Source organism: Micropterus dolomieu, linkage group LG19 (assembly GCF_021292245.1).
Source record: "Micropterus dolomieu isolate WLL.071019.BEF.003 ecotype Adirondacks linkage group LG19, ASM2129224v1, whole genome shotgun sequence".
NCBI lineage: Eukaryota > Metazoa > Chordata > Actinopteri > Centrarchiformes > Centrarchidae > Micropterus > Micropterus dolomieu.
The window spans coordinates 13,167,248-13,180,135 of record NC_060168.1 but is presented as its reverse complement, the minus strand read 5'-3'; the positions used below and the strand labels follow the sequence as shown (position 1 = coordinate 13,180,135).

General features: G+C 38.8%; 1 protein-coding gene across 12 annotated transcripts in view; it reads right to left on the bottom strand.

Annotated features, from left to right (window-relative positions):
- Positions 1 to 11,030, bottom strand: part of nlgn3a (neuroligin 3a) — a 144,887-nt gene extending 133,857 nt beyond the window's left edge. For 4 of the 12 annotated variants that reach the window (XM_046030824.1, XM_046030826.1, XM_046030818.1 and 1 more), the window contains exons 1-3: positions 10,411 to 10,790; positions 9,947 to 10,064; positions 8,607 to 8,693 (exon numbers count right to left, since the gene is read on the bottom strand). The gene's annotated coding sequence lies outside the window, so the exon portion shown is untranslated. The other 8 variants (XR_006821890.1, XR_006821889.1, XM_046030819.1 and 5 more) reach the window with 6 other exon arrangements.
- Positions 11,031 to 12,888: the final 1,858 nt, after the last annotated feature.

Genomic DNA, 12,888 nt, shown 5'->3' with positions numbered 1-12,888 from the left:
CACGCTTCTCTGTACAATAATCTTAACAGCATTATCACGGAAAAGGGTTAGTCACAGCATGTGTCACTGCCCAGGGTGGGAGAGAGGATTTAAGGATATTTTTGTGCCAAGCGCCCAGGGCTCTGGCTGCTCTTTCCCTAACACAAGCTAAATCTAACATGCAAAATCTATTGTGCACAGATAATTTCACCGCCTCATGTAACCATTACCACATCTGCTAGGTATAGTTACTGAAAAACAAAGTAGTGGAGGTAACCAGGATTGAGCAAATTGGAAATGTTTAATTTTGATGTGTAAAATGTTCTCAGATTAATCATGTTGAGGTAAATAGTTGCCAGTAGAGAAAGCTCCAATCTTACTGTTTGCTATCAGTCTGTTTATGCTGAAGTGATACTTGACTAAACTGTGCAATAGGCAAAAAGCAGCTAGACAAGAGCTTGGCTCTCATGCTCAGATTTCCATATTTATTGCCTGAAATCCTGCAGGGAGTTCAACTGAATGCCAATCGTAGAGCTGACTCACTGAAACAAATATGCATCTGCAGCCTTCACATTACAACACAGACCGCGTACTGTACGACGCTTGATTGATTAAAATCTACCTTTTCAAGCTAAATGCTATAGTGTAAGTAGCTCACTGTGTCAGTACTGAAAGTGATAAAACCCAGTGGCTGCTGTTAACAGACAACCACAATAATAATGATTTGTTTTTCTATTTATAGTGCACATTTTAAAATGTTAAAAAAAGTTAAAAAGTGCTTCACACAAGGCAGCAAATTAAAAATCAACAAATATGAAATTTTATATTACAAATGTCAGTAAATCTCCATGGCAACGACAGCGCGTGTAGACGCAGCGACCAGAGTGCAGGGGATCTAGAAACGATAACTATCTTCTTTTATATGTTTGGCCTGTGCTATATCCTTCCCTCTTTCGATAGCCAATCTTCTAGTTTTATATTTCATATATTCCCAGTGGACGCCATACGATTTCAATGTTTTAGCCTTAATCCAACATTCATTGATAATTAATTTAGCAGCGTCCATAAGCTGTTCATCTTTTAAAATGTTATTGTTTCATTTTCAATAACTCACATTAGGTTTCCTTCCTTCTGTTGTGTTATTAAGACTTACTGAAAGGTATATAAGTTTGTGGTCAGAGGGCTCGATATAAACATCCATAATCTGTTTTTCTAATTCTCTAGATATTAACCAGAAATCTTTTCTAGTCTGTTTAGTCATATCTTTGGTGCACCCCGTAAAATATATTTTGTCAGGATTCCTGTATCTCCATATATCGAAACAATTTAGACATAAGCATAAATGGTCAAACTCTGCAGTGTTATTCACTCTTGTTGGTCGTGGAGGACTACAGTCCAATAGTGGGTCTTTAATGGAATTCCAATCTCCTCCCACAATTAACTTTGCATTAGGAAAGGATCTCAGGAATGTAGAAATTTCCTCTTCAAAATCTTGGAAAAGACTTCTACTCCTAGAACTAATATTTGTGGCATTAATATTACCTAAAATGAAAAGAACATCATTTAACTCTAAAACTAACAATAACCATCTACCAAAAAGATGAGCTTTACGCTTCAGGATTCTTTCATTATGGCAACACCTGCAGACTTATTACTACCATAAGACATCCAAATATTGTCTCTCTATTGGTTCTTCCAGAAATTATAATCAGAATTTGAAGCATGGGTTTCTTGCATAAAATAAAAGTCAGCTTTAAATTTCTTACAAAATAAAAAACAGCCTTTCTTTTCAACAAGTCTCTGATACCCCTCACATTGAATGACCATATTAATAAAGACATAGTCTATTGATAAAGATAATTTCTTACTCTCAACAGTAGAGTAAGGAGAAGATTATCAACACCTGTCAACAAAAAGAAACGTCTCCAAAACTATACCTGACCATATTCATGCTGTTCATAAGCGATGGTTTATGATGTTCTGTTCTATTAGGTTGCACTGTTACATCTTTTAAGACGGCAGCTCTTTCCCATCAATTATTGCTTTGACTCCAACAAAGAAAGCTTTTGTTCCTTTTTTGTGCCGCCTCAATTTGGGGCCGCAACTTGTTGTGAGTTTCTTTGTCTTTTGCCATCAGATCTTCACCAAACCTTAACTTCCTGGACAGAAGATACTGGGATCCCTTTGCATTCTTCCATAGCATTTCTTTGGTTGATCTGGAGATGAATCTTCTGATCACTGGTCGAATTTTATCTCCGTTCTTTCTTCCAACTCTGTGGCTGACATCAACATGGAAGCGAAGATTGTCACCAATTTCTGGAACGATGGCACAGCAGATATCTATCATACGCGGATTGACATCTTCACCTTCCTGTTCTTGTAATCCACAGAGCCTCAGGTTCCATTTTCTCTGATAGCTCTGAGCCTCATACCTTGGCTTCAAGCTCGGCGATCCTCTTCTAATGGTCCATGGTTGCTGTCTTCACTGTTGTGACATCTGCTTTCATATCTTGGAGCTCTTTGAAGAGAAACTGAGTTTTCTTTCAAGGCGTTAATACTTTCTGAATTTTGTTTGATCAACTTCTCCAGTTCATCAGCTTTCTAAACTGTCAGCTCTCTCACTTATTTTTTCTGCCAGCAGCATTACAATGTTGTCTTGCATTTCGGCAAGGGTTGGCTCAGGTTTACCTTTCTTAGGAGCAGGAGAACTCGGTGCAGAGTCAGGAATCGGCACATGTTCAGGACTTTCTTGGGAAGCATAAGAATGCAGATCTACAGTGGTTACTTCCATTTCTGGACCAAGAGGGATAGTATTACTTGGGACCTAAAGACGGTTCTTATCTGGCTTGTATGTTTTGTCCTTTCCCAAATTTCTTCCTCTTTTTTTCAGACATTGCCGTGTTCTCGCTTGTAGCTGTGAAAAACAGTAACACTAGGCCAGCTAGCTAGCTAGTCCAAGATAGCGTTAGCCAAAAGTATCTCTGGCCAAAAATAAAAGCCAAAAAACAGTGGCTCTTGTATTTTCTATTTTTACGCAGTATTACATTACTGTTTATCGTCAGGAGATAAGCGGAAGACTGTTATCAGGTGTGACAATCAAATAAATTTCTTCAGCCAGGAGTGAAACTGTCCGGTGCGGCCGCCATCTTGCCCTCTGGATCGAACATCCTGTACCCTCATCTTCCACGCAGACAGGACACCAGTGTCCGGTAAGACGAGGGGAGGAGGACACCTATATCTACATAAATAATGCTTCTTACTCAAACGCACATAAAGTGGATGGACAATGTTTACTAGATGTGGAATTTTTAATGTTGAGATGTCAGCCATACTATCTGCCCAGAGAATTCTCCAGTGTTTTTGTCGTTGCTGTTCACATTCCTCCAGATGCAAATTCAAAAAATGCACTAGAGGAACCATATGAGGTCATGAGCAGTCACATGACAAAACAACCTGATGGTGTTTTTATTGTTGCTGGTGATTTTAATCAAACAAATCACAGAACAGTATTACCTAAATTCCACCAGCGTGTCCACATGCTGACCAGAGGAACTAACACCCTGGACCACGTCTACACCAATATTCCCGGCAGCTACAAAGCCCTCCCCGTCTTCAAAGCAGGAGCTCCCCCATTATGTGTGGGACCACATTACCACATGAACTTAACACCTTTTAGGCTCGCTCTGATCTCCTCAACAAGGAGTCAGCTGTAAAGTCTATTGCATCTCCAGACGACCAGCCACTGTCAGTATCCACAGCAGATGTGAGGAGAGTCCTGCTGAAAATGAGTAAATCAGCTGGGCCTGATAACATTCCTGGCATTTTCAACATCTCACTGTCTCAGGAGAGGGTTCCCACCTGCTTCAAGACAGCCACTGTTCCTGTACCTAAAAAGTCTGCAGTGTCTAGTCTGAACGACCACCGCCCTGTGGCACTCAACCCCATTCTGATGAAGTGCTTTGAGAAGCTCCATTGTTTATAGTTTATTTCTATTTACCATTTTTTTATAACTGATTCTTTATTGAGTTACAAAACTCAATTTCACTCTATAACTTATTATATTGTTACAATAAACCTACGTACCTACCTACCTACCTAGTAATCTAGAACAAAATAAATAGAAAAACTATGTAAAGGAAGGATAAACTCTCAGATATAAGTATGTTTTAAGGGGAGATTTAAATAATAGTACCGCTGAAACCTGTCTTATGTCCTCAGGCAGACTGCCCACATGTGACCAATGTCTGTGGTCAAGATATGAGTTAATTAATCACAATGGTGTTTCCAAACCTAGGGGTGTCAAACGATTAATTTGAGCACTCACGAGATGATTAACAGAAGCTAGCAGAAAAATAACATTTATGCTACAAGGTTAAGCTTATACATTTTGACTTCCCTCTAATTGTTGCTTTTTTTCCTTGTAAATCATTCATTACTGAACCATTTTACTATATCCGGACTCTTAAAAGGAAAAGGAAGTACATCTTCGGTTGAGCTGGTCATAACCTAGAAGACATGTGCATCTGACGATAAAGTTTTTTATGGGGTCACACTGCAAGCCTGTCTAGGAGTAACAGTCCTACGTATAAATTATTCTGCCTCTGTGTCAAGAATGTGCGTATGCTTATGGACAATATATATGGGTTTGTTTACATTTAATACATAGGTCCTTATCTCACAAGAAAAACAAAGGAGCAGAAAGAAAAGGGGGAACAAAAACACAGAAGTAAATCAAACAGGCGCCAGGACAGCAGTAGATCCTCAAAGTAAACTTGGTTCCACCCTCAGCACTGCATGAAGGATGCATCAAGTCCCAAAGCTGCAGACACAGGCACGTGTACACACACACTCAACGCACACTCTCAAATGCACCTTACAGCAATGAAATGTCTAATTCCATCGGATGCAAATGTATGCATTGCCATTGTGAACTATGAGTCAATTACAGTATAATGCCATGGTTATTTTGAGCGGGCTTAAGGTGGAGGCACCTCAACACATTAGTATGCCAATGTGTTTAAAGGCCAATTTCACCCTGCATGCCTCTGGAACAAAACCCTCGAAAAATTTGCATTTCAACAGAATATCACTTTTCACTACCTGTTTATGAATCTGCGTCCCGTTGGTGCTCCTATTTCACATTTCCTAGCCTGGATGCATAATCACTTTTGTGTCAAATTGTCTTCATTGAGTTGTAATAAGCAGAAAAATATGCCAGTGGTGTTTTGTTTAATATATATACTACTTCCTAGAATTTTGCTGAGAGTTGGTGTTTTTGTTTCTTGTGGGGATTTCCTTGAGTGTACAATGTGTTTTTTATGCATTATATTCCTCATTGAGCACAAGATAACATGGATGAATAGACAATATTCATTGCTCTATGGAGTTTAATGTAGCTCCTCATGCTGTATAAGGAATTACTGAAAAACTCAATCATATGTTTCACGCCATTCAAAATGGATTCTGAACTCTCTTTATATAAAAAGGACAAATTAAAGCATCGTATTCCCTGTGCGGTCCTCCACCCCCCACCCACCACCACCACCACTCGTTATCATTGGTAGTAATGACAGCTTTACAGAGGGAACTAATTAGCAGGTTTCCTCCTGTCAGTGCAGCCACCAGATGAGCGTAAGCGAGGTCTCACAGGTGGGGAAGAAAGCAAAGAATCGTACTTTGTTTTTATTGGTCTTTTGCTTTCTCAATTACTTTGCTTATTTCAATTGTTAGCTCATTTAAATGGCCTGCTCCCTAAAATAAGCAAGGCGTTACTCTCCTTTGAGCAGTTGAATGCAATTAACAGCGCAATAAACATGAACAAATACACTAATGCCTGTGTGTACAGATGGATCCACACAGAGTAATAATGAATAACTCTGGAGTCAGATTTTAATTGAATAATAGGTAGGACGGATTCTTCCCCAGACGCTGAAATGAGAAAATCTAAACATTTCAAAGGCTGCAGTCATACCGTTTTGAAATTGTTCTGAGTGTATGCCGTGTGTATGTCAAGCAATTCTATTAAAAATACAGCACTTGCAAGACAATTTCTCACTTTGAAATGTTTCCTGCCTGGAGCACACAATAAATGAGGCTCCGGTGAGCAGGCAATAACTTTTGTCAACAATACACTAAATGTTATGAGCTGTAGACGTGCAGTATGTAGCTTAACAACATCCTACGAAACCACCACATAAAACGCATTTGTACTGACAATAATGCAATGTACCAGGTAACAGGAGTTGAGAGAAAGGTACTAATTCATTGGTTCTTTTAACAAATTAGCAATATTCATGTCACACCCGGCACAACAATTTGTGTTTTCATATTTATTCTTTTCTTTCTAAAAAATAGGCTAACAAAAAGAGGTAGCACTTCACATATCGATGATAACATGGTAATTGTGGGGTAACAGTTATAATAATAAAGAGGTAATATTCTTTGACTGTTAATGACTTATAAACTCCCTGTAGTGTCCTGGGGTTTCAAATATGCACATACTTTTGAGTTGCACTGCTGTATTGCCCATTACCTACAGGCAGTTTATTATTTTTTTATTCAAGCTCTGGGTTGCACAGTTGCATGTTGTGGATGTTGTTATGCTATGTGTGTTTTGCGTTGTGTACTTGTTTTTTGCAAACATGTTGCCCTTGCAACATGAACTTGAACTTGAGCTTGAACTTGAAGTGATACATGCAGTTTATGAATCTGAGATACGTCACACTGCATTCTGCAAGCAAACAGTATTACCATGAAATTAAATAGAAACAAGTAGTTTAACATTTTGCAGCCCTTATTCAGGGCTATTATACAGAAATTATCGCAAGTTCCCAGGTAACAAGTCACAGGATTAATCGTATCATTTGTACAGTATTATTTTGAAACAAAAGGGGACGTTTGGAAAACAAGGGAGGATGAATTTCAGCATTATAATATGATAATTACCAATTCTGGCTTCCAAGCATTTTAATGTGATATTGAGGGTATTATGCTGATAGTAGCATATAATAGTGTGAATACACTAACCTATATAACATCATTATTATCAGGTTATTCCCCATTCATGTCACCATATTATAATTTTTTTTCTAAATAACGCACTTATGCAATCCTTTAATTGTATACAATTGTTACCAGAATATTACTATAATATTACTAAATACTATAGCTAGACAGGTAGCTCGATAGGTCAATTGATACTTCATTAATCCCCTTGGGGAAATTTAGGAAAGGCCTTGTTGCCATCTTTAAATGTCTCCCCATTATTACCCTTCATTTTTGTCCCCTTATTACCCTCTTACATAAATTTCATTCTAATATTACCAGATATACGCATTGTTAATACCAAACTATTAAATGGTTATTACTTTGGTAATTATGCAGTATTACTTAATTATTACCTCTTTATTACCAGTCTTTTACCCCACTATTACCTTGTTATTACTGAGTTGTATGATTGAAATGACCGGCCTAGATGTGAATATTAAATAAGGGAGGCTGTCGCCGTGAAATCAGTGACCGTGCTGAGATGCACTCTAAACTCAGCAGGAAAAGAAGCACTGTGTGTAGACTTTTACAAGGTTGGTGAAAAAAGCATTAAAGTACATATCAAAGGAGAAGAGCATGTCAATTATTTATCAAAGTCAGGAAAAACCACAAGGGCAGATGCGTAAACAAAGGTAGGGTTGTACAGGATAGTGCTGGAAACAGAAAAGGACTGGACGGATAGAGGCCAGCTCTAAAGCAATGTCCAGCACTCACGACCACACAAGAACAGCACGGATATATAGAATTTCTAAAATATTCTGACATAAAAATAAAACTTCAAGTCATTCATATAACTGAGTAAACTTCATCTTTCTTTTGTTTTTTTCTTTGACCACACACTCCTGCCAAAAGCATTAGTGTTTCTACATGTTTATACGGATTTAAGTGTTCTTTGTGACCCATAAAAACTGCAGGGTGCAGAGAACCAGCAGCATTGTTTATGTGTTGTAAAAAGGTCAGCGCCTGCACATTTACAATGTCTCTGGTATTTACCTCAATTTGCAAACAAGTAAAGCATATGTGCGCAAGCAGCCAAACTTTATTACATTTACTGTGATGCATTATAAACATATACAGCCCTGTTATTGCTCCCATGAAATGTAATTTAAAAAAGATCCACATACTAACACAGGTTCTATGTTGTGCGCTTCAGTTTTATAAGGATCCCTATAAGAATTATTATCTGTTCTGTTTAAATGTGTACAAGGAGTGACCAAATCATTGAACCATGAACTTGGTTGGTGTCGCCTTTGCAGATCCATTTATCACCCTCAATACTGTGATATTAGGAACCCCGGAGAGGCTGAATATAAGCAGCAGACATGCAGCAACTGAGAACAGAAGCCTGGTTCTCCCACCTGCAAAGTCTCCATCTGCTTCCCCTCCACAGCACAACAACAAAAAGCTCCATAACCCAATACACAGTCAAGCCAACCTTGACTGTAATACCCTATGACAGGTTGTATTTGACATAGGCATATCCGCTTGATGCTTTGCAGTTATTTTCAGCGGCTACAATTGTCTCCGGAATAAATGCATTCGATGGTGCTTTAAGATATTTTTCTGTCTTTCCAAATTACATTCTGGCCATGCTTCATATTGTATCTCAACTCTTCAAGCTGGTGGTCTGCAGTGCATCAGTAAGAGGTGGTGCAGCACACAGAGAGCTGGGGAGGAGAGAGGGCGAGTGTTGGTTATGGTACGGTATTAGTTATTCATGTGTGTCTGCCCTAAAGACCAAAAAACCTTACCCACACTCCCACAATAAACTAAATGCATAGTAAAAAAAGCAGCAACGTGGACCCCAACAACCACTAGAGAGGAGATTTATGGGACCTCCACGAAGTGAATCTTCCAGAGGTGATGGAGGAATGAGGGCACTTTAAATCCCATTACTATGTGATCAAAAGTTGTTTCTCACTCTAGATTATCCAGCGAAGGCACAGTGGGATCCTGTAAAGACGAAACCCGTAATCCTGAGAGGTAAAGTATCGGCGGGTAACAATGGTGAGAGCGTGTGGTGCACATATTTCTCTTCATTAAGCAATAAATAATGCAGGGGAATCATATGAATAATTTTCTCCCTAATGGATATTGCATGCTGAGAAAGGATTTCCAGTTCCAGTTTTTAAAAATTTAGCATGTGAAATGATGCGTCGCTATGTGACAAAGTGATTTTTCGGGGCAGGAAGAGAGTAGCGCAAATGCATCAGAGAGCTCGAGTGAAAAAAATGGGAGACTGAGAGGAGAGGGAGAGAGAGAGAGAGAGAGAGAGAGAGAGAGAGAGAGAGAGAGGGGATGGGACTTCTCCCATTGAGTTCAACAGTATCAAATTACTTACCCAGTCAGGCCTCGGCTCAGATATGCTGGTAAACACCAATATATTTTATCTAATTATTAAACGTTAGGGGAGCTATAAATCATTTCTATACTGCTCTACTTTTCCTTTACACTGGTAAGTCTAGAGCCCTGCACGACTGAAACTCATTCAAAGACCTTTTTAAAGCTCTCACTGCACATATCTTTTATTGTTTGGTTTTGCTTTTATTTTTGTGTTGATTTGTTTTGCTTTGTGCTGTTGATGTAAATCAGCTGCAACTTCAAAAAAAAAGTTCAAAAAAGCCAATGCTGGTGGGGTATGGTGGGCAACCATGAATGAAATGCTTATCTGCACTATCCTCATCCTCATATGGGAGGTGCAAATAGTTTCAGGAGATGGTCGTCTACCCATAAAATTAGACAGAAAAGTATTTGATTAGAAATCAGAACATCTGTCTGAATATAGAATCCCTCATACTTTATTCTCTTTATCAAAACTCTGAGATGGCATATCAAGGATTGCATTTACATTGGAAATGCAGCCTGTCATCACTGGATAGGATAGGCAGCATCACAACCTATGGAAATTCAAATAGCATACCCGATAAAGCATGCCGGCTCTTTCATAGCGGTGTGATCGCTTGGATGGATGAGTTTTAACATCACAATAAAAGGTCTCTCCTTTCTGTCAAAGTGTTCCATAACTTGCAGTGACACATCTGTAAAGATACGAAGGAAACAGCAGAAGCATATGACAGTTTACAAAGGCTTGGTATAAAGGATGTGGACTTCTTTCAGACTTTTTCAGCCCGTGATGCTACCTGCATCCAGCAGCATGACATACAATATGCATATGTTATCAAAGTAAAAATCTGGCATGAAACTTTAATGAACAGAGGAATAGAGGGAGCAGTGCAAAAGAGAAGCTGATTTGCCGAAGGCAATGTGGAATTGTTTTAGCGAAGCGTAGCGGACAGGAAGCAGGAAACCTGGGAGAAGAACAATCGCTATAGGCATTAGCATTTCACATGTGAATGTAAGAGCCACCGCTGCAATTATACATACCACTGAGTTAAGGACATGGCTGCAATCCACAAAGTAAATTTCCACGCTTTGAACAGAGCCACAGCTTGCCTGGGGACTTTGCAGCTCAGGTGGCAAGCATGGTTAATTCCACCATTTGGGAGAACTTGTAAGCTTTAGCCTCCATGGTCAGCAGCTAAACATTACTTTCCCATCACTAGATGCTATCTGATTCGTTGTCCTTGGACTATAGTCTCTTAATCTTATTTTAATTGCAGCACACTTCCCCTAGTGAGCTACGTTCCTCATCTTTTTAAGACAAACAGCACAACAAGAATCCAGCAACGATTGAGAAAACTGTCCTAGAGCTTCAGCAAAGTTTGACCCCCGCCTACGTGCAACCTATTTTGAAATCAGATTGCCCCCCGATTTACCTCCACACACCAGACAGCATTAGTCCGCACCAGGGCTGGAGTTGCTAGGCAACAGAAGACACTTGCTGCAGACTGAAATTATTCTTTGATTCAAGGAAAGATCTTATATAATGCTTTACAGGGGAGAAATTGTATATAATTGCTTAAAGATTGTCTTAGTAATTAGAATTAATGCTATATTATGTTAGTTGGCACAACATACTGGATAACAGCAGGAGCTGACTCCACATGACACAGTCTTAACTGAAATGTATCTCCCTCCAACTAGTTACTTTACGTAAAGGGGTTTTGCTGTCATGAATGGGAATTACAAATTTAAAAAACAACATATAGTAAATACACACACCAAACACTATATTATGATTGACTGAATCTTGTGTTAACTACACGAGCAATAAATCTATAACTTAAATAGGTTATGTTAATGCATGCAAAGGGAAATAAATGGTAATGAGTTTGTGTGTGTAGATTGTACCAAAGGTCAGAGAAAAATCAAAGCAGTGGGAGGGCGCAACACAAGGGTTGTTACTAAAATGCGTGTTCTATTTATATTTCCATTTCCATACAGTAAAAACGATACTGATATGATTTAATACACCAGCTGTTAATTTTTGTCAAATTACTTTGTAATGCTGCAGCACTGCATCAGCAATCCACTAAGCAAAACATGAGACTATTTTCAGTAAAATGTTCATTGTGGTTCATCTAGTTAATACAATATGTGGGTAGCATGAGACACCAGTTAATTACCATTTCCTATATGCTTCACCGTGCTGCAGAGACCCCTGGGAAATTACCGGGGTTAGAGGTTGAGTAGTGGGAGCTCAATACTGTGGGTCACCAATAGAAGTTTCAAGGGAATGAAGGCTGCATGGAAAAAACGTAACTTGTGTGTGCTTGGATTATCTAAGTCATGAGTGAAGAAGCTCATAAATATGCATATTCATTATCCAGTGCTGCATCCCTCTCACTGAATCTATCATGAAGATTAATGAATATTATTCGGTCATTCATGACTTACTTGCAAGCAGCAGATTCAAACGTGAGCAGACAGCACCACCTACTGACTACAAGCAGGAATGTCATTTAACAGGAATATATGGGTTATTTTATGAATTGTTTCCATCCCCTTTTACTGTTTGTAGTAATATTGGTTTTAGCTGCCATTTCTATATTTTATCATGTTTAAAGCCTCAAAGAAATAAAGTCCACGCTGGTTGAAACAGATTGAAAGTGGTCACATTCAAGTTAAGGATGCTGTAGATACCGGAAACGTATGCAAAATGTTTTAAAAATGGTAGGTGAACAAAGGGAAGTTACTGAATTGTTAAACGTCATATTTATGAAACAAACACCTCCAGTGTTGAAGCACACGCAGTCTAGTATATCACCACTAGATGTCACTGCATAACCATTGGTCGAGCATGACCAGTGTTTCAGCTGTGTGCCTGGAAAACCCAATGGATGTAAATCATGAATAAATAATAATGTTGTCCTGCTGCAAATGAAACGCTGTAACTCAGACATATTGAACACAGACAAGTGGGCAGTAATGTTGGTCTCACTACGACTTTGAAAGTGATGAATTTACAGTCTGACCTACATTCACCCCACAGCCAACACACACACGCGCGCACACACACACACACACACACAGATGTTCATTTACAGGCATAAAATATGACACTACAAAACAAAACCTTGTGTTTACGTGTTCTTTGATATATTTATTTGCTGCTTGCTTGTGTTTTCTTCTTAAACATTTATTCACCTCAATGACAAATTGGAAGTCAAGATAATTGCAAACAACAAAATCGCAATCTTTTTTTAATCAGCTCCAGTTCATGTCTGAAGAATACACTGCAGTTCTTTCAGGTTGCACACGTAAACAAACAGTCTAAGCATTATCATGAAACATTTGACTCAATAAACTTATAATCATAATCTTGTGAATTAGAGGTGAATTGTGTCAGTTTCAACAGTAGTCAGGTTCTTGTTCCGCTCCTCTGTCTTGCTGAGAGATTTTTTATTCACGTAGTTGTTGGAGGGGATGCGCTTCAGCAATAGAAGACACTGGTTCCTCAGC